Genomic DNA, 22,512 nt, shown 5'->3' on the forward strand with positions numbered 1-22,512 from the left:
AATTCAGGTGATTAATTCTGCCAGCTGGTTGTCAAATCTTCATATTTTTGTCTAGAGACTCTCTGACATGATCTCTGTCTGAAAGGTGGTCAAACTATGGAGGCTGGTTGGACTTTAAGCCCAACTCTTGACCACTAGGAGGGGAAATCCTGATACAACCAGACATGCCCAATTATAGGGGAAGATTCAGCACATGTGTAGGTCTGTCTCCTGTCAACAGGAAATTTCTGGAAATTTATCTATTTACTTTGTTGACTTCACTGTTTTTCTCTTTATTAAAAAGTTTTATTCTTTTACATCTCCTTTTCCTTCTTCTTTCCACATAAAGAATTAGAAAATAAGTTTCAAGACCTTTTCTTATATCTGTTATTATACACCCTCTGGGCAGTGTTGGTGTGCAAGTGACCCCCACAAGGCTGGGGATGACTGAGCTGAAGGCATGGGAGGACTAAAACCCTCTCCACCCAGGCATGTCTGTCTATAGTGAGGGGCCATCATGGTCTCACAAAGCTCCAGGAATTACTACAGGAGAGGACAGCATCCACCCCCTGGAAACCGTCTGAGGTTGCCATGGGTAATCCCCATTCTGAAACTCAATTTGTGATAACCAGTGAGGGTCCTGAAGGATACCAGGAAAGAACAAAAGTCTGGTGCTGCATCAGGCCCCAGGGGACAGCCCTTGTTGGCTTCCTTTCCTTTCCTTTCTTGGAGGAAAAATGCTACCTTGTTCTCTCACTCATCCAAAGAAGGGGCTGGAACTCTCTGTGGCTGCAATCAACAGGAGACGGGGGGAAAAAGAAAGTAGAGCTTTCAGTCAATGTTTGGTGTCGTGCTTCAAGAGTGAGCTAGTCTGCTGCTCCCCAGCTTGCATGCATTTGGAATGAGCAAAGTGATACATCTCTACTTTTTTTCACATAGGCCAAATCCTAGTTTCAAGGAAGCAGAAAAGCCTTCCAAATGTGGCAAAATACAAGGCAAAGCTACAGCCTAGGGGAAGATGTGAGCTTTCTAAAAGCAGAGAAAACTTCTTAAGTGTCATTTTGCTAAGGGGAGTGGGATAAGAAAAGGAATAAAGGTCTGAACTTCAAAGAAATGTAAATAAAACATTCCTTCTGCTCTGATTTTAATCTTTTTGTTGACTGCTTTCTGTGAGGGGGTACCTAAGTGAGTGGATTTGCCTAACCCTTCAATAAATCAAAGCTTTTTAGAACAGTCATTGGTGGGGACTCTTTACCCCAGGAAACTGTAATTGGAGGTAAATATGAATTCCAGAGGAAGGCCTCTGAGCCCACGAAGTGCAGCAACAATGTGCCTCCAAGGAGCCACTTCTTTTTTTTTTTTTTTTTTCTGTATCCTTTAGAAGCAGATTGTGGGAGCAAAGCTTATCTCCCATTTTTATCCGTTTTAACAATGCTCTGCCTACTGCTAGTTAAACTGAGCTGCCTTAAGCTCAACACAAAAAGCTCTTTTCAGAGCATCTAGCAGATAACTTTTAAAAAAAGAAAAGGAACCTTTTCACACAGCTCTCCTGGTGCCCTTTTATGAGCTGGGGCTGTGTGCAGACAGCAGGCCTGAAATGGCTTTTGGGGACAAAGACATCACCAAGTATTAGGTCTACACTTATTCTTTAAAGTTGCCACCACACTTTTGCCTTTATCTTCTGCCTTTCTTAGAATACCTACCCCCACGCCCCTTAGATGGGCAGGCCTACACTGTCAGCTGTGATGGTTTTTTCTTTGCCTGTTGGTCAGTAAAGCCCAGTGAAGATCTCCTGTATTAAATCATGTCTCACCTTCATCAGGCAGTGGTGTCTAAAATTTATGGTCTCATCTGGAGATCCACCGGACCTCCTGTGGTGAAAGTGATAAAAAGAATTCAGAATGGACAGGATGGTGGCCAGATTCTGCTAGAACTCTGTGAATAGCTTGTTTCCATATGGGCAGTGCTAAAGATGGGCTGCTATTCTCTCTGCTAATGAGATAGATCCCCAGAATGCCATTTTCCTTCCACAATAAGAGCAGGGGTGGTGCCCACTCTGCTGCTGCTGCTGAGGAGATTTCTGAGAACTCTGGAGTTTATTTTAAAATCTCTGAGCATCACTTTGAAGTAAGGCTTCTTTGAAGTAACTCTGAAGCTGTTTTCTGAAGAGTTTGATGAGTGTCTAGGAGGTGATTAAAAAGATTGGATGGAGGAATAGCCCCCTCTTCCCAACCCTGGTTGTCCTTTCCTCTTGATAGCAGGCCATATTGGAGAGAATGGATTTTTTGACAGTCAGACTCATTGAGGATGCCCCAGGCTCTGGTCCAGAAACTGCTTGACTCAACACAGTCTGAGGAGAAGGAAACATTGCCTACTTCGTTTTAGTATTCAGTGCGGCCTAGTTCTCCCCCTGTACCTCCTTATAGTATTTGCCTATTGATGCCATGCCCACCTCGTTACTCTGATTTTTTTTTTTTCAACGTTTATTTATTTTTGGGACAGAGAGAGACAGAGCATGAACGGGGGAGGGGCAGAGAGAGAGGGAGACACAGAATCGGAAACAGGCTCCAGGCTCTGAGCCATCAGCCCAGAGCCTGACGCGGGGCTCGAACTCACAGACCGCGAGATCGTGACCTGGCTGAAGTCGGACGCTTAACCGACTGCGCCACCCAGGCGCCCCACTCTGATCTTGATTAGTATCACAGTATTTACTTCTTCTGGAATGGAACGTCCTGTCATCTCTGTCATGGGTCAGTTCCCCAGGAAGTCTGCTCTGAAGCAGAGGTTAATGTGCAGAGATTGGGAGGTGCTCTTGTGATGAAGGCTTGTAGAAGGAGGTAGAATGGGGCAGAGGAAGAAGTAGAGCTACAATGTAGTCCCAAAAAAGGCCCAGCTGACCCCAGGGGAATGGAGACCCTGGAGCCAGGATGGCTGTTCAGAGTGGTCCTAAATTGACATAAGAAGGCCAGATCTTTATCCTTTTAAATCATTGAATGCAGCCTGTCCTTGAAAGGAAGTATGCCCTTGAACAAGGTGAGTCTCTTCAACCAAGGCAATCACATTGCAGATTGCAACCAAGGCAATCTATATAGGGGCTGACAGCTGAGGGTTTTCTTTCGGTCTCAGGGAAATAATTCTTGCATTTCTGAAGAGAGATTAAGGCCATGCATTGTATCATCTACAATGGTCTCCATGTAGGGCCTTCTTGGAATATCTTACTATGAATTTAAGGTGATAGATTCTTTGGAGGATGCCCTCCAAGAGTGTGCAATCTCCTTTCTACACAGCTTGAACCTGATAGAGTAGTGATAAGAACAGCAACATGCCTCACCCTGCAATGCCAAACAAGGTCCCCATTAGCCTGGCTTCAAAAACAGAACTGCCCATTAATGATGACTTTCTTTCTCATCAAGGCAGCATCTGATGTGAATCCTCTCCAGCAGGCCTGGAAACTGATTCTGCCAACTGGAGGGGAGAGAGCCAGCATTTAGACTCAACAGGAAGCCTGGATTTCAACAGAGAAAAAATATATAAATATTTATCTAATCACATAATTAAAGGAAATCCACTGTCCCTGTACAGTTGCAATCTAAATTGCCCACTTCATTAAAATGCAAAAGTTTTTGTAAAATACTTTAAACTGTTCCCTCAAAAGGCTCTTTTCTCCATAGATTATTTTTTCAAAGAGGAAACATATTTAGATTTATATATAATATAAATTTAGAGGGGCGCCTGGGTGTCTCAGTTGGTTAAGTGTCCGACTTCAGCTCAGGTCATAATCTCTCAGTTTGTGAGTTTGAGCCCCACATTAGGCTCTGTGCTGACAGCTCAGAGCCTAGAGCCTGCTTCAGATTCTGTGTGTGTGTGTGTGTGTCTCTCTGCCCCTCCCCAGCTCATATTCTAGCTCCATCTCTCTCACAAAAATAAACATTAAAAAATTTTTTTGAAAAGAAATCTTTATAATATAGTTTATATGTTTCATATTTTTGTATTCTTTATAATATGTAGGGAATATATATTTAATTATATATATGTATATAATTGCATTTTGCTTTTCTCCTATACCTTTCTTCTCATTTTCCCATAGAATGGTTATCAGTTCCTGATATTTAATAAAGATATTATCAAATAGCATCATGAAACATTTCTTCAACATTACCCCCACTGGATAGTGGGTGGATTTGTCTACACAGGTGAGGGAAGTAGAAAGCTGAATTATTCAATGGCTTTGATTAATGTTTATGTCAGAGCAGGAACTAATGTATCAGTAGTAGGGAAGTTCAATTAGTTCTTTAATTAATTAGACTTCTGTTTTTAGCTCTATTGTGAACAATAATTATTTGTTAGCTTTGCCTAGGACCTCGGTTAAAGCCTTGATTACAGGTATTAAAAAAAATATAATGCCACGAAGGTTGGGCCTCTTTGAAGAAATGTGGTTTGTGAGAATAGAAAATTCAGTAAAAATTCAAGCACATTGTAATTTACTAAAGCTCTTAAAGCCTCCATTGAAAGTTAGAACAAAGTTCAAAATAAATGATTATAACTGAAGATTAGGATTGTAAGTAATACTCTTTCGATGCATCAGTTGTCTTCCATTTGAATTTTGGGCCACTTTTAACTGCAATAACAAGACAATATGGTATCATGCATTCAACTAAGATGCTGACTGGAGAGTCTCTCTCTCTCTCTACAATGAAATTTTATGCTTATGATGATAAGTCTACTAACTAGATGATAAGTCTACTACTAACAAATATTAAGATCATGGAGGCTTAATATTACAGGAAAGCCTGCATAATTTAGATTTCTTACCCTACTCATTGCTAGGGTTTAATCACATCTGAAAGGCAGAGTAATTTAGATGCATAAACATCTGCATATAGATGGTCCTTACTTTAGTCTATCTAGTGTTTCTCAAACATTAATGGTTTGCTCAAAGATTACTGTGCAGGAATATGCTCTTGAAACCAGTATAGTTGTACCTCATGGACCAATGAAGGGATCTTCAAGGGCAATTTTGACTGAGAATTGTAGTAAGAAGTAAATCAACTCTTGAACCATTTAGGCCTGGAAATTAAAGAGCAAAAGTGTTAGCCTAACTAGCCTTTCTCCTCAACTCTACTTGTAAGATGTGACACAAATATTAGGCTACTGCTAAAATGTTGAATTTTATGAATGATTTGCTTTTTTCTTTTGAATGAAGTAGAAAGCATTTAACATTAGTCTTATAAAATAGCATGCTTAATCTTTGGCATCTGGGGATGTTTTCCTGAGTGGGAGAGAAGGAATGCCATCTAACTCTTCACACATGGAATTCTTAGCCTAGCTCTTTGATGCTGTAGCATTTTGCTGTGGGTTGTGACTCTTTCAAATTGCTATAGTGTTTCTGAAATGTGATTTTACAGCTAACTTTCTTCTTAACTTTAAACATAGATATATTTTTTTCAGAAAGGAAGAAAAAGAATAAATGAAGAAAACATGTTGATTGTGTATGCTAAAGAAGGACACCATAACTATCTGTTTTCAATGTCACAAGAGTGGCAGTGACCCCGTAAGGGACAAAAGCTTTTCCCTTCTTCCCTTCTAGGTTATTTGTCTGATCTAATTATTTTTTAAGTTTATTTATTTATTTTGAGAGAGAGAGCGAAAGCACAAGCAGGTGAGGGGCAGAGAGAAGGAGAGACAGAATCCCAAGAATGCTCCATGCCATCAGCACAGAGTCTGATGTGGGGCTTGAACTCACAAACCGTGAGATCATGACCTGAGCGGAGATCAAGAGTTGGATGCTTAGCTGACTGAGCCACCCAGGTGCCTCTTGGCTTGTCTAATTATTAAATTAACATAAGACAGACTAACAGGAGGATAAAAACAAATTTAATTTTATACATACAGAAAACCTGAAGACATGAGGCTCCTCAACAGTCAGGCAATTGAGGCTTGTATGCCATTCTGAGCTAAGAATGGAGTAGTGGGAGATTCAAAGGGAAGGAAGACAGTTGACAGGAAGATGGGAAAAACAAATGTTTTGTAAATTTTTTCTGTGTCATGCACATAAGTCTTTCTGATGTGAAAAGTTATTTCTGGTGATAGCTCCATTCCTGGCCCCCTATCTAAATTCTTTCAGGCAATTAAGAGAGAGGTAAAAAGCATTTCTCAATTCTCTTGGGCTTCATTTGTTTTCAGTTTGAAGTAATCCACATGCCAAATCTACATTCTGGAGCAGTGTATCCTGAACCCTATCACCCCCAAATAAGGTAAACAGATATGTGTAGTATTTATGAAAATTAATTTAAAATAGCAAACAAATAAATAAAACTATGTGTTTACAGTATTTATAATAACTGAGTGCTTTAAAATTTCTTTAATAGGGGTGCCTATTAAACCCTTAGGGGTTTGGGAATCCAGCTCTTGATTTCAGCTCAGGTCATGATCTCATGGTCGTGAGATCGAGCCCCTTTTGGGCTCCATGCTGAGAGTGGAGCCTGCTTGAGATTCTCTCTCTCCTTCTGCCCCTTCCCTACTCATGTGTGCATGCACACACCTCACTCACTCTCTGTCAAAAAAAAATTTCTTTAATAGTCTACATTTGTATTCATGAAGTGAATGTAGGTCTACAAAAACAAGACTTAAAAAAATTAAGTTCAGTTACAAAATCAATATGCCATATTTAACTATTTTCTGTTAAAAATAATACTTTTATTACTCATTTACTTATAAAATGTTATTATGTTCACCTTTATTATGTTTGAGGCTTTTTTTTGCTCTGCAATTTTAGCTTTATTCCTGTCTTCAGTTAGTACTATCCTTATTCTTATATCTTCTTTTACCCCAATTTCAACTATTTTATATAGTTTAAAGAAATCTTTTGTTTTTTACATTTCCCCTTTAAGACTTCTGAAATCTTTTTCTGTGAATTAAGCGTGTGTATGTATGTGTGTGTGCATGTATGTGTGTTTGGGAAGAAGGATAGTGCTAGCAAGAAAGCAAGTAAATAAAGACATTTTTAAAACTATATAGACATATATGGCCCTGCACCTCTTATACAGCTGTACTTGAATGAATAAATAAAATCAGGAAGAAATCTCTTGTTAGATTTTATATGTATTAAATGTATTATTGAACATACACATTCACTGGGGTTATTGGATGTATTTCTCACTTGTGAGAAAGAAATGATTGTTAAGATGTGACCCCTGATTTTTATGAGGGGAAAAAGAAGTGTTGCAGTATCAGATAAAGCATGAACATTCCTGTAGCAAGAGGTAGTGAGGCCAGAAGGCCATGACTCACACAACCTATCAGAGGGAGGGGGTAAGGAGGACCAGCATTTATTAAAGGACTCGTGTGAGATGGGTGACCCACAGATTTAACCCTCAGAGCAACCCTATGACAAGTGTTCATTCAGGCAATAGTTCTAGAGCAAGAGCTATGCTCAGTACTGAGAATACAGTAGGGAACCAGTCAGCAAATTCCTGCCCACACGAGGGCTTCCACTCAACTAGGAGAGAGAGACAGTCAATAAGTAAGCAAACAAGTAAATACAGTGGTCCCAGTGGGAAGCGATGTGATGGAGTGAGCCAGGCAGTGGGGCATCAGGAAGTAATAGTTGAGCTGGGAGGTACTTGGAAGAAGGCATCCAGTCCTGAGGAGATCTAAGGGTAGATCATTCCAACTAGATAGAAAGGACCCCCAAATGGAAATGAACATTATGTCTTCAAGGAACAAAAGGAAGGAAGGTGGATCTAGAGAAAGGTAAGCAGGGAAGAAGCAGGGAGGAGAGGAAGTCAGAAGCCAGACTCAGACCCTGGGCTGTGGTGCAGAGTTTGGTTCTTCTTCTACATGTGAGGGGAAGTACTTGGATAATTTTCTGCAGAGAAATTATGTCAAAGAGAAACCAGAGCGGGGCGCCTGGGTGGCTCAGTTGGTTAAGCGTCCGACTTCAGCTCAGGTCACGATCTCGCGGCCCGTGAGTTCGAGTCTCGTGTCAGGCTCTGGGCTGATGGCTCAGAGCCTGGAGCCTGCTTCCGATTCTGTGTCTCCTTCTCTCTCTGTCCCCCCCCATTCATGATCTGTCTCTCTCTGTATCAAAAATAAATAAACGTTAAAAAAAAATTAAAAAAAAAAAAAAGAAACCAGAGCTGCACAGTAAAGTGGTCAAAACCAATATGAATTGGAAACTATTGCAATAGGGATAAAGAGACCTCAGTATAGAACTGGATGCAATTCTGAATACAAAGAAAAGAGGATTTATAGCCAAGGACCAGGGTGTGAGGTCAGTGGATGGAAAATTTTTAGAGGAGACATCAGGGATGAGGGTGGATTCTGGCTAAGCTAATTCAACAGATTTCTTGCTGAAGGCAGGTCAAGGTGATTAGATATTGAGTGTAGAGATTCTTAATAAACTGATGTAGGACTCTTGCTCTTAAGGACAATACCCAAGAACAGGATCTAGTCAAAAAAGGGAAGAAACCTGACTAAAGTTTGGTCAAGGTGAGAGTCTTTGTCAGTGACAAGATCAGATTATCTTGTTAAAAAGATTACTTTAAACTGCTGGGTGGGAAAGGGATTGAGTGTGGGGTAGGCAAGAGTAGAGACTCAAGTTATCCGCAGTGAGGCAGGTAACAGGCAGCTGAGGTTCCATGAACTTAAAGAATGGGCCACCAGTAGTGAAGCACAGATTTAATGCCAACTCTTATTCCAAAGCCCCATTCTTCTTTTTTTCTTTTTTCTTTTCTCTTTTTAAATTTACGTCCAAATTAGTTAGCATATAGTGCAACAATGATTTCAGGAGTAGATTCCTTAGTGCTCCTTAACCATTGAGCCTACCCCCCCTCCCAAAACCCTTCCAGTAACCCTCTGTCTGTTCTCCATATTTATGAGTCTCTTCTGTTTTGTCCCCCTCCCTGTTTTTATATTATTTTTGTTTCCCTTCCCTTATGTTCATCTGTTTTGTCTTTTAACGTCCTCATATGAGTGAAGTCATTATTTCACTTAGCATAATACCCTCCAGTTCCATCCACGTAGTTGCAAATGGCAAGATTTCATTCTTTTTGATTGCCAAGTAATACTCCATTGTATATATATACCACCTCTTCTTTATCCATTCATCCATTGATGGACATCTGGGCTCTTTCCATACTTTGGCTATTGTTGATAGTGCTGCTATAAACATGGGGGTGCATGTGTCCCTTCAAAACAGCACACCTGTATCCCATGGATAAATGCTTAGTAGTGCAATTCCTGGGTCATAGGGTACTTCTATTTTTAGTTTTTTGAGGAACCTCCATACTGTTTTCCAGAGTGGCTGCACCAGCTTGCATTCCCACCAACAGTGCAAAAGAGATTCTCTTTCTCTGAATCCTTGCCAACATCTGTTGTTGCCTGAGTTATTAATGTTAGCCATTCAGACAGGTGTAAGGTGGTATCTCACGGTGGTTTGGATTTGTATTTCCTTGATGATAGTGATGTTCAGCATTTTTTCATGTGTCGGTTGGCCATCTGGGTGTCTTCTTTGGAGAAGTGTCTATTCATGTCTTTTGCCCATTTCTTCACTGGATAATTTGTTTTTTGGGTGTTGAGTTTGATAAGTTCTTTTTTTTTTTTAAATTTTTTTTTTTCAACGTTTATTTATTTTTGGGACAGAGAGAGACAGAGCATGAACGGGGGAGGGGCAGAGAGAGAGGGAGACACAGAATCCGAAACAGGCTCCAGGCTCTGAGCCATCAGCCCAGAGCCCGACGCGGGGCTCGAACTCAGGGACCGCGAGATCGTGACCTGGCTGAAGTCGGACGCTTAACCGACTGCGCCACCCAGGCGCCCCAAGTTTGATAAGTTCTTTATAGATTTTGGATACTAACCCTTTATCTGATATGTCATTTGCAAATACCTTCTCCCATTCTGTCGGTTGCCTTTTAGTTTTGCTGATTGTTTCCTTCACTGTGCAGAAGCTTTTTATTTTGATGAGGTCCCAGTAGTTCATTTTTGCTTTTGTTTCCCTTGCCTCTGGAAACGTGTTGAGTAAGAAGTTGCTGCGGCCAAGATCAAAGAGGTTTTTGCCTGCTTTCTCCTTGAGGATTTTGATGGCTTCCTGTCTTACATTTAGGTCTTTCATCCATTTTGAGTTTATTTTTGCAAGAAAGTGGTCCAGGTTCATTCTTCTGCATGTCGCTGTCCAGTTTTCCCAGCAACACTTGCTGAAGAGACTGTCTTTACTCCATTGGATATTCTTTCCTGGTTTGTCAAAGATTAGTTGGCCATATGTTTGTGGGTCCATTTCTGGGTTCTCTATTCTGTTCCATTGATCTGAGTGTCCTGTTCTTGTGCCAGTACCATAGTGTCTTGATGATTACAGCTTTGTAGTATAGCTTGAAGTCTAGAATTGTGATGCCTCCCGCTTTGGTTTTCTTTTTCAAGATTGCTTTGGATATTTGGGGATTTTTCTGGTTCCATACAAATTTTAGGATTATTTGTTCTAGCTCTGTGAAGAATGCTGGTGTTATTTTGATAGGGATTGCATTGAATATGTAGATTGCTTTGGGTAGTATCGACATTTTAACAATATTTGTTTTTCCTATCCAGGAGCATGGAATCTTTTTCCACTTTTTTTTTGTCTTCTTCAGTTTCTTTCATAAGCTTTCTATAGTTTTCAGCATATAGATTTTTCACATCTTTGGTTAGATTTATTCCTAGGTATTTTATGGGTTTTTGTGCAACTGTAAGTGGGATTGATTTCTTGATTTCTCTTTCTGTTGCTTCAGTGTTGGTGTATAGGAATGCAACTGATTTCTTTGCGTTGATTTTATATCCTGCAACTTTGCTGAATTCATGAATCAGTTCTAGCAGTTCTTTTGGTGGACTCTTTAGGGTTTTCCATATAGAGTATCACGTCATCTGCGAAGAGTGAAAGTTTGACCTCCTCCTGGCTGATGTGGATGCCTTTTATTTCTTTGTGTTGCTTGATTGCAGAGGCTAAGACTTCCAATACTATGTTGAGTAACAGTGGTGAGAGTGGACATCTCTGTCTTTTTCCTGACCTTAGGGGGAAAGCTCTCAGTTTTTCCCCATTGAGGATGATATTAGTGTTGGGTTGTTCATTTATGGCTTTTATGATCTCGAGGTATGCTCCTTCTATCCCTACTTTCTTGAGGGTTTTTATCAAGAAACGATGCTGTATTTTGTCAAATGCTTTCTCTGCATCTATTGACAGGATCATATGGTTCTTGTCCTTTCTTTTATTGATGTGATGGATCACGTTAATTGTTTTGCAGATATCGAACCAGCCCTGCATCCCAGGTATAAATCTCACTTGGTCATGGCGAATAATTTTTTTAATGTATTGTTGGATCCAGTTGGCTAATAATTTGTTGAGGATTTTTGCATCCATGTTCATCAGCCAAAGCCCTATTCTTCTTATTATTGGGTCCCATTCCCTGTTGGTTACAGTAATGTACAAGAAATTTATATAAGAAGTCTGACCAAGTAGTTTTGGAACATGGAATGCTCTTCAAACTAGCTATCAGACACCAGGTCAGAGGAAGTCACATAATGTCATCTTGGTAAGGCCAGTCCTATCCATGAGTCTTTAACATTCATGAGGCTCAAGACCATTCATGAGGCTCAAGACCAGAGCATTGATGGACATCTACATACCATGTGCCTAAATATTTAAAGTTAAAAGTCAAGCTGGAAGACTACTAAATAAATATGTTCATACTTCTACTTTGATTAAAATACCTTAATAATTACCTGGAAGGCCTGTTCCAATTTGGAATTTCCAAGACTCCAGGTTCACTGCCAGAACATAGAGGCAGTGAGATAATGGGACTCTGATCTCTGGCTGCCAGCCTACTATGGCTCCATCTCAGACTAAGGAAGAGGACCCATAGAGTCTCAGGAGGAAGCATTAATGGCAGAGGACCCCAGAATGTCAGACACTGGAATGTGGCTTGGACAAAAGGGTTGTAGGTTTATAGGGTAACCCCAGGTCCTTGGTTCCATACACTCTTCACCCTGTGGGGAGGGCACCTCTGGGCAAGGTCAATAGTTGGGTTTCTAAAGCACAGGACCTTGGACTGATGGTCATTTCACCAGATCTCAGAGCAATGCTGCTTCCAGTAAGTTGAGATGTGAACCGGGAAGCTACCGAGGACAGAAGGCAGACCAAATGCCTAAGATGAAGTTTTAAAAAATAAAATAAAGCATAGCATTGCTGTATTACTTTCCCATGGCTGCTGTAACAAATTATCACAATCGTGGAAGCATAAAACAACAGAAATGTATTCTCTCACACTTCTGGGGGCCAAAATCTGAAATCAGTATCACTGGGCAGAAATCAAGGTTTCAGCAGGGTTGCTTTTCCTCCAGAGGTTCTAGTTGGTTCCTCCAGTTGGTTCTTTGCTTCAACCAGCTTCTGGTGCTTCTGGAATTCTTTGGCTTGTGGCTGCATCACTCCAGCCTTCAAGGCCAACATCTTCAAATCTCTCTGTGTTCCATCTTCACATCCCCTTCTCTCTGTGTGTTCAAATATCTCTCTTCCTCTCTCTTATAAGGATATATGTAGTTGCATTTATGCCCATTTGAATAATCCAGGATAAATTTTCTGCCTCAATATTTTTAATTGAATCATACCTACCAAGTCCCTGTTTTTGTACAAGGCAACATTTATAGGTTCTAGGGATTAGGACTTAATATTTTGTGGGCCAGTTGTTCAGCTTGCCACAGTATTGTCATTATCTGATGATTCACATTGTAACATCTGATCAAAAAGGGATTTAAAAAAATAGTACTTTGAAAGAAAAAGCAATTAGACTTGGCACATAGTTTAATATGGAGAGAGAAATATTTTCATCTTGGATATTGTAAAGACCATCACCAGTGATGACAAAAATTTTCTATTTGGTTGTCTTTTTCTATGGTAAGGGAGGAAAACTGAGAGCAGATGACTGAGAAAGCAAGGGTTTCTAGCCAACTGTTTTCTAATTTTGTTTACATTTATCGGTGCTATTTTTGGATTGGGCAGGTGGCAAACCACACCATGTTGGAAAGGAATTATTTGAGCACTTTAAAAAAGACGAATGTACACAAATAGGCAGGGCTGATGACAAGCTTTTTTTTTCCTGAGAATTTGAGATGGGAGTCTTGAATTCAATTCAACATTTCAATTAAACTCAAAAACATTTATTGAGAGACCACTGGATGCCAAACACTGAGCTTTGGGAATAGAAAAATTGTATCCCAGACATGGTCTATAAGATCTCGCAATTTTTCATGTGAGAGAGTCACAAACACAAACAAGAAAATAAAAATACAAGGTGTTAAGTGTTGCGAGAGGGGTATGATTGAAGTGCTGGGGATGAAGTTCCAAAAGGAGAAAAAAAGAGAACCTAGGAAAATATCTGACACTCAAGGAGCACTCGCTAAATATTTGAATGAATGGACCACTTCCCTTTCCTCCCTAACACCTCCCCCATCCCACTGTGAGTTTGAGCTATCATCTTCTCTTGCCTGAGCCACTCTAATAGCCTCCAAACTCGTCCCCTGTTGCCACTGTCATTCTCCAAATCTATTCTCCATATAGGAAATCCATGTCTTCTCTGACCAAAATCCTTTAATTGTTTCCTACCATATTGGAAATAAGATTCCATCTACTTGCCATGGCCTACTAGGTAACATGATGTATCCCCTGTTCATCTTTTGACTGTTGTTTATGTTCAAGGCCACACAGGCCTTCTTTCTCTTGCTAGAGTCTCTGAGCTCATTCCTGCCTCAGGGCCTTTGTTCTTTCCTTTTCCCTAGTTCTACCTTAGTTCCTTCTTTTTATCCAGTCTCTGCTCAGGTCTTCCACTTGCAGAGGAACTCATCTGACTAGGGATCTAATGTGGTTTTTTTTTTTTTTTTCCATAGTAGGTATCAATTTCCAAAAGTGATCCCTGTGTTTATTTATTCTCTTCCTTTTCAACTGAAATATAATTTCCTTGAGGCAGGGACCTTGTCAATCTTCTACAACATCTTATCTCCATTGCTTGTCACACAATAGATAGAAATTTTAGCACTTGCCTTTGATATAAAAATTCAAAATGTATACTGCCCAAATTCAGGGCCCTGATGAAAAGAACTCCCAGAAAAATATACAGCAGTTATAGTGTTCTAGGCATTGGTGATGTTATTACTGCAAGCCTATAAGTAGGCTTATGAGTCAATCCCACAAAGGCCGCAGTGGACAGCTGTCAAGTTTTCATGAAGGATGATTTTAGTGTTCTTTCTAGACTCCTAGGCTAGTCATTGAGCTAGAATTATGATAAGGAGTAAGACAACTTTAAAAAATACAGTATTGCTTTAAAATAAGAATAGTTCAAGAGATAAAACTGTGGTAATTTGAATTAGTTATTTGAAAATCTCTTTCTCTGGGGTCTTCTTTCCTCTACTTCAACAATAAAAATATTTGTAAGTGGTTTGAAACCAGAGAAGCTTATTATAAAAATGTATTTTGGTTGCTTAAAAATGCTCATTGGTTAGTATTTTTCACTTGTCAGTTGCTGTGGTGTGTGTTGTCTGGAAGCCTCATCTCTTTTTCCTTTGGGTTATTGCCTGAGCATCAAGCTAGTATATTTTGTTTGCCAGTCTTATTACATTAGAAGTTAAATGGAAAAAGCTCCTTTGTGTAAAGGTCAAGCTTTCTTTAAAAAGCTTCTGGCATTCAAAGTTGAAGCAGTAAACAGCAAAAGAGGATGGTGAGGTTGAACAAATGGGCCTTAATTGGCCATTAGACTTGGACTTATTAAAAAAAAATGAATGTTTAACTCTGCGTTCTGGGTATCCACCATATGTAAGGTAGTTCCCCCTTAGTGGGCTCACTTTAGATAAGTATCATCTAAATCCTTTCTCATTAAAAACTTCCTTTGGACGTTGGCGTGGTAAATACCTGGTATAAAAAGCTACCTCTGGCTCACCCCCCTTTCCTCTGATTCTTCACTTAATCAGGCTTAATCATTATTCATTTGCCTAATTCAGGAAACATTTAAAGTTGTTTTTCACTTAATCATTTTGACTAAAAAAGCTACTAGACCAGTAGAGATTTTTGAAGTCTGTTAAAACCATTAGACTATAAAATGGTGAATTCTAATTATTATCTAAATAGGACAGGGGAGAAAGAAAGAATCAGGAAGTACTTTTAATGGTTAGAGGAACACATGCAGAACCTGGGCAGACTGGTGAATGAGTGGAGATGAGGCCCTGGGGAGAAGGGGGACAAGTTATCTATTATTGTGGCTCAGCTCTGAAGGGGTTTTAAGTTAGGGACACCTGTGTGAGAATAGACTATGCAGGTAACTGTCATCTCCAGTTAACACTTTCTGGAGACCCATGATGAGGGAGCCACATACTGAGCCTGTTAAAGAGTTGGTTTCTCCAGTCAAGAGGTGCCATGAGGGATGTCTTTGATGGGTGTGAAGCAGAGTGGGGATTGGATTTTAGCTTTAAAATCACCCTACTAAACTGGCATAAATTGACACAACCCTACAGAGCAGTGCAATTAGAGGGGCTGAAGATAACCTCCTGGAAGTAGGCAGCAGGTTCCCTTAGAGAGGTGCAATATATTTATTTTAATTTTTAAAAAATAATAGGCTATATTTAGAACAGTTATAGATTTACCAGAAAAATCAAGCAAATAGTACAGAGTTCCTGAGACATCTCTTCCCACCCCCACACCATGTAGTTACTCTTATAATTAACACTTTACATTAGTTTGGTATGTTTGTTATAACTAATGAACCAATACCAATATGTTATTATTAACTCAAATTCATGCTTTATTTAACTCAAGTTTTACACTAGTTTTTACCTGGTGTCCTTTTTCTGTTCCAGGATCCCATCCAGAATATCACATTACATTTAGTTACCATATCTCCTTAGGCAATTCTTGATTGTTTCTCAGACTTTCCTTGTTTTTGATGACTGACAGTTTTGAGCACTGATCAAATATATGATAGAATGTCCTTTTACTGGAATTTGTCTGATATTTTTCTCATGATTAAGACTGGAGTAGCTTCTCGGCCTTTTGGCTAAGATCAAGTGAAGACTGGAGTTATGGGTTTGGAGAAAGAAAATCAAGAAGTAAAGGGCCATTTTCATCACATTGTATCAGGATACAAACTTTCAACATGATATATGACTATTAATGTTGGCTTTGATCACCTGGCTGATTTAGTGTTTATTTTTCAGGTTTCTCCATTATAAATTTACTCCTCTCCATCCCTTTCCTTATTGTGGTTTTTGGAAGGAAGTCACTATGGGAAGCCCACACTTAAGGGGTAGAGAGTTATGTTCCCCTTCCTTTCAGTAAAGCATCTCCATAATTTGTTTTGGAATTCATCTACATGAAGAGATTTGTCTCTTCTCCCCATTTATTAATTTATTCAATTATTATTTATTTTAATATGGGCTCACAGATATTTATTTTATACCTTGGTCTATAATATGATACTACTTTATTTGGTTGCTCAAATTATTGAAATAATTTGATGATTGGCTTTGGCCACTGGGAACTCTTTCATTTGGTTCCTATGCTCTATTGACATACCTTCATCACTGTGAAGTTTTTATGGAGGTGGGTCACTTCCTTATTTTCTGCCACTACAAGATGCTCCAGACTCATGTTGTGCATTTCTTGATCAGTGCTAGAATTAACCATTTTCCCAAGGAGTACTGGTTCCTTCTACTGAGAATGATTAGATTTTCAGAAACCAAGATCTGAGTGCTGGGCATACTCATTACTACTGGGGTCAGTTCTTTTAGGCAGTGTCAGCTGACAGAGTAAAGAAATGTATGCAGGTATGCTATAGATAGATAGATAGATAGATAGATAGATAGATAGATAGATAGATAGATGTATATATATACATATACACACATATATCTATAAGTATCTCTATATGTAACCATCTGTAACATTATTAACTTAAACGTAAGTTCTTACCAATAATGTCACAAACTCTGGTCCATTACCACATGGCTCTTGCTAACCTCCTCCCCTTGCTGATCTATAAATTTTCTCCCCAATAGGAAGAAACCATTTACTTAATTATTTAATTCTAGAATACATATATATCAGCATCAGAATTTTTAAGCCATATCCCTATGGAGAACAGTATGTGCAGCTCTTTTACCTCTAGTTTTAGGACAGTCCTTTTCCCATACCCCTTTAGTGAGGTTGTTTTATATATTTGTAATATAGCTAGATTCTCTTGTCACAGTTTTCATTCTTAACTGGGATTCCTTAATGAAGAGATGTGATATTTTAATAAATAATTTAATGTTTGCCAAATATATCTTAATGGTAAGCAAGATGCTTTCTTTTTAAAATGTTTATTTATTCATTTTGAGAGAGAAAAAGAGAAAAAGAAAGTGAGCACAAATGGGAGGGGTAGAGAGAGAGGGAGAGAGAGAATCCCAAGCAGAATCTGTGCTGTCAGCACAGAGTCCTACATGGGGCTCAATCCCACAAACCGTGATATCATGACCTGAGCCGAAATCAAAAGTCAGGTGTTCAACCAACTGAGCCACCCAGGTACCTCACAAAATGCTCGCTATTTATTTATTATGTATTTATTTATTTAAAGTCAAGTTAGTTAACATATAGTGTAGTATTGGTTTCAGGAGCAGAACTCAGTGATTTATCACTTACCATATAACACCCGGTTCTCATCCCAGCAAACGCCCTCCTTAATGCCCATCACCCATTCATCCCATCCGCCACTCAACTCCACAACTCTCAGTTTGTGCTCTGTATTTAAGAGTCTCATGTGGTTTGCCTCCCTCTGTTTTTATCTTATTTTTCCTTCCCTTCCCTATGTTAATCTCTTTTGTTTCTTTTTTTTTAATGTTCTTATTTTTGAGAGAGAGAGAGAGAGCGAGTGTGGAAGGGCCAGAGAGAGAGAGGGAGACACGGAATCAGAAGCAGGCTCCACGCTCTGAGCTGTCAGCCCAGAGCCCGATGCAGGGCTTGAACTCCCAAGCTGTGAGATCATGACCTGAGCTGAAGTGGGACGCTTAATTGACTGAGCCACCCAGGCACCCCCATCTGTTTTGTTTCTTAAATTCCACATATAAGTGAAATCGTATAATATCCTATAATATTTGTCTTTCTCCGACTGACTTATTTCCCTTAGTATAATACACTCTAGTTCCATTCACGTTGTTACAAAAGGCAAGATTTCATTCTTTTTCATCACTGAGTGTATGTATGCATGTGTGTGTATATATATATATATATATATATATATATATATATATATATGTGTGTGTGTGTGTGTGTGTGTGTATATATATATATATATATATATATATATATATATATATACATATACCACATCTTCTTTATTCATTCATCAGTCAATGAACATTTGGGCTCTTTCCATAATTTGGCTGTTGTTAATAGTACTGCTATAAACATTAGGGTGCATGTGCCCCTTCAAATCAGCATTTTTGTATCATTTGGATAAATACCTGGTAGTGCAATCACTGGGTCATAGGGCCATTCTATTTAATTTTTTGAGGGATTTTCATAGTGTTTTCTAGAGTGGCCACACCAGTTTGCATTCCCAGCAATAGTGCAGAAGGGTTCCCCTTTCTCCACATCCTCACCAACATCTGTTATTTCCTGCTGCAAGATGTTGTTTAAATAGATTTCTTTATTTTAACAGATATGTATTTATTTTAATTTGTACTAGAAAAAAGTATATGACTTCTAAAGAAACTATAATTTTACAACTATTATTGATTAAGATGGAAATAAATATATTTAATTTTAAAACTGAATCATATTAATGAAAATTGATAGTGACAGGGGGATGACTGAAGTTTGGGGAAAACTAATTTATGCACAAGACCCATCTACATCATGGTACATCTTATCCATATCTGGGAGGAGATAAGAGTCAGGCTCCATTTTTATTAGGATCAGAGGCTTACAAACGTGGTGATGGACATGCACAAAGAGACAATGAATCATGAGGATTAACTCATGGGCATGAGAGAAAGGTGGGGGGGGTTGGGTCAATACAAAACAAAATCCTGGCGCTGGGTGGAAGGTTGTTTACAACAGACATGAGGCCATACCTCTGTTTACCTAAATTGGTCTAGGGGACAAGAAACACAGAGCATGCTACTTCAGAGTCAACAGGGCACCTTTCTTTTGCTAATTAGCTCCACTCTGGGCAACTTGGCCCCATTGTGAACTATAGCCCTATTTACCTGTTTACCTAATTTGGTCCTTCCTTCCTATGAAAGCAGCTTTCTGCTACTGTACTAAGTTGGGGGGCACTTTTGCCCTGCATACCTAATCTTGTTTACTTCATCCTGGATGTTTTCATCCTGAAATTCCCTATTCCTATACCTTTGTCCTATACTGGGAGCCTTTGCCCGATTTGTCCTATACCGGGGGTCTTTGCCCCATTTACCTGAACTTTTTTTACCTAATCTTGTTTACCCAAACTTGGGTGTGTACATCCTATGGCTTTCTATAGGAAAGCTATAGTGGGACACTCAACTGACTGAGCCACCCAGGCACCCCTCTAATTCTTTATGCCTTGTTAACCCATCGGTGTGAGCTCAGGAAATTCCTAAGCTTATGCCCCACATAGCATCAGATTCCCCAACCTATGACATTCTTGATAGTTGAAAACAGCAATCTGGTATACAGATAATAATATTCTAATATACATGATCTATCTCTTAATTTTTTTTGTCTAAAGTAGCAATGCTGTTCTTTCTGATCTAGTCTCATATAATTTTATACTACCTGAGGTAACAGTCATTGTGTAAATTTGGCCGGCTTCTCACTGAGTTGGCAGCTTCTTCAAATAGCATAATCTGGAGAATTCTTGGATCTCCAAGTTGAAGAAGATGGACTTTATCAGAATCCTAAATAAGACAGTCCTGTTGGCAACGCTAATGCTCTGAGTCACCAAATAAAAACCTAATTGAAAGAAATAGCATCTTGAATGACACATAGATGGGACCAAGATACCTTGACATGGATGAAGATAAAGATTAAAAAAAAAAGACAAAAATAAATCTTGGAGGATTTATAAAAATACAGATTGCTGGGCTGCTTCTCCAGAATTTCTAATTCAGTAGGTCTAGGTAGGGCTCAGGAATTTGCACTTCTAAGAAATTCCTAGGAGATAGTGAAGTTTTGGGGATAGGGAGAGACCATACTGTGACAACCATTAGTCTAGTTGTTCAGGCAGTGACTTAAAGAAAGCAAAAGGACAGATTAACCCTGCCTATGTTATTATAGAAAAAATATCATTGCTTGAAGGCAAAATCTTAAATGAAATTTTAGTTATCTAAATGAAATTAAATGTGAACCTTGGAGTTTCTTTAATTTTATTGTGATTATTAATCATAAGATCAATAATCTTAGTAAGGAAATATCAACCTGTTAATTTAATAAAAGTGACAATTATCAACATTATCAGCTTTATCATAATTCTTTCCCTTTCATAGCGAAAAGCCTCAGATTTTTAGTAAATATTAAATAAAAACTCTATTTGGGTTTGACTTTTTTAAAATCAGGGACTTTTTGTTTTTTTAGGAATAGTGGTTGATAGGAATAAGTAGTTGGGGCAAGAAGGAAATTTTTTCAATTATATTTTACTTTGTTAGTTTTAAAACATACCTTAAATTTGTTTCATTTTTCATTTGCTCATTTAAGTGTATCTTAAAATATAAGTATAAAAATCTTAAATTCATAACCTGAGATCTAGTAACCCAGTTTTCAAAAATCTCTCTTTATGGTACAATATGAAATGTAAGCAAAGTTTGGGAACAAAGATGATCATTTTGGCATCATTTAAGAATTAAAATTAGAATTCACCCCGCTGTCCAATATTAAGGGACTGTTTAAATATATTGTTAAATAAAATTGAATGTTGTGTAGTTCTCTATTAGTCAAATGTGCAAATGACAAAGAAATTCTTGACATCATGTAAAAAATTGCAAATTGATATATTTTATAAATGGCATGGGTCACAAATGGGTTAAATACATAAAAATTACCCTGATGTAAAACATGTCAAAATGATATATAGTCTATCATAAGGGTCAAAAGTGCTGCCTCTGAATACAGACCCAATGGACATAAACCTAAGTCCTAATACTTTCTTCCATGTGACCTTAAATGAATTTATTCATTTCTTTTTGTTCTCCACTGTGAGATGTCAGTTGTGGTACAGTGGGATATACATATTTGGCCTTTGTCCTGGGTTCCTGACACTGTGTAAAACTTTTGGACTTTTTGGAGTGATAGGAGTGTCTTTCATTATTTATAACAAGTTCCTTTCAACCATATACCCAAGTTCATTCTTATAAGGTGACTCTTTTGGATCTCTACATAGCTTCAGGATGGGGGCTGGTGACCAGAAAGTCCAAAACATGGTTACACTCAGCCCCACTCTCCAACTTCCAGGGAGGAGAGAGGGGCTGGGGATTAAGTTTAGTAACCAATGGCCAATGATTTAATCAATCATGCCTATGTAATAGAACTTCCATAAAAAAAAAAAAAAAAAAAAAAAAAAACCCTAAATGATGGGGTTCAAAGAGCTTCCAGGTTGGTGAAGACATCAAGGTCATGGGAGGATGATGTGCCTAGAGAGGACTTGGAAACTCTGTGCCTCCCACTCAGCCCCCTACTTTGCTTTGCACTTCTCTTCCATTTGGATGTTCTTAATTTGTATCTTTTATAATAAATTGGTAATAGTAAACAGTTTTCCAGTATTCTCTGAACCATTCTAGCTAATTATTGAACTGAGAGATGGTTTGGGGAACTCCTAATATATAAGTGGTTGGTCAGAACTACAGAGGCCCAAGGACTTGCAACTGGAATCTGAATTGGGGCAGTCCTGTGGGACTAAACCTTTTATATTAAGAGATCTGATGTTAACTCCAGGTAGATAGTGTCAGAATTGAATTAAATTGTTGGACACCTAGTTGGTGTATGGAGAATTGGAGAATTTGTTCTTGGTATTGTAAAATATCCTAAGAGTCATATTATTACTTAGCTGTAACATTAATAGTTCAGTTGGGAAAGCAGGTATTTCATTCCAGGTATTTCAACCAAAAAGGAAGTAATAATATTTGGGGGCTTAAAAAACTGTTGGAAGGGCTGGAGAGGAAAGTCAAGAAAGTGGTCATTAGATTTTACAGCTGTGTTTCAGAGAGGGGGGAATTACAGAGACCATCCAGTCTTAAGGACTATAGAAGACTATATACAGTGTTCTAGTTATGCCTAAGCCCCATAGTATGTAGCTGGAAGGGGACTCAGAGACCATTGAAAGAGTAATTTCTGCTGAAGCCTACATGTCTGCTAGAAGAAGAATGGATTCTGGTTGTCTCCCAAATCTAATGCTAGAGTATTTTACTAACTGGCAAAATGTAAATTGCATGCAGAACCTAAGTGGGTCTAGGACATGTAATTATCCATCTTCCAACTTCTGTGATAAAGTGTAAAGCACACACACACACACACACAAGTAG

At 38.7% G+C, this 22,512-nt stretch overlaps 1 protein-coding gene across 9 annotated transcripts in view; it reads left to right on the plus strand.

Moving 5' to 3' along the window:
* The window catches only part of SLC9A9 (solute carrier family 9 member A9), a 694,304-nt gene that overhangs the window by 232,269 nt on the left and 439,523 nt on the right, over positions 1–22,512 (plus strand). The window lies entirely within an intron of this gene.

The sequence above is a fragment of the Leopardus geoffroyi genome, chromosome C2, assembly GCF_018350155.1.
Source record: "Leopardus geoffroyi isolate Oge1 chromosome C2, O.geoffroyi_Oge1_pat1.0, whole genome shotgun sequence".
Lineage (NCBI taxonomy): Eukaryota > Metazoa > Chordata > Mammalia > Carnivora > Felidae > Leopardus > Leopardus geoffroyi.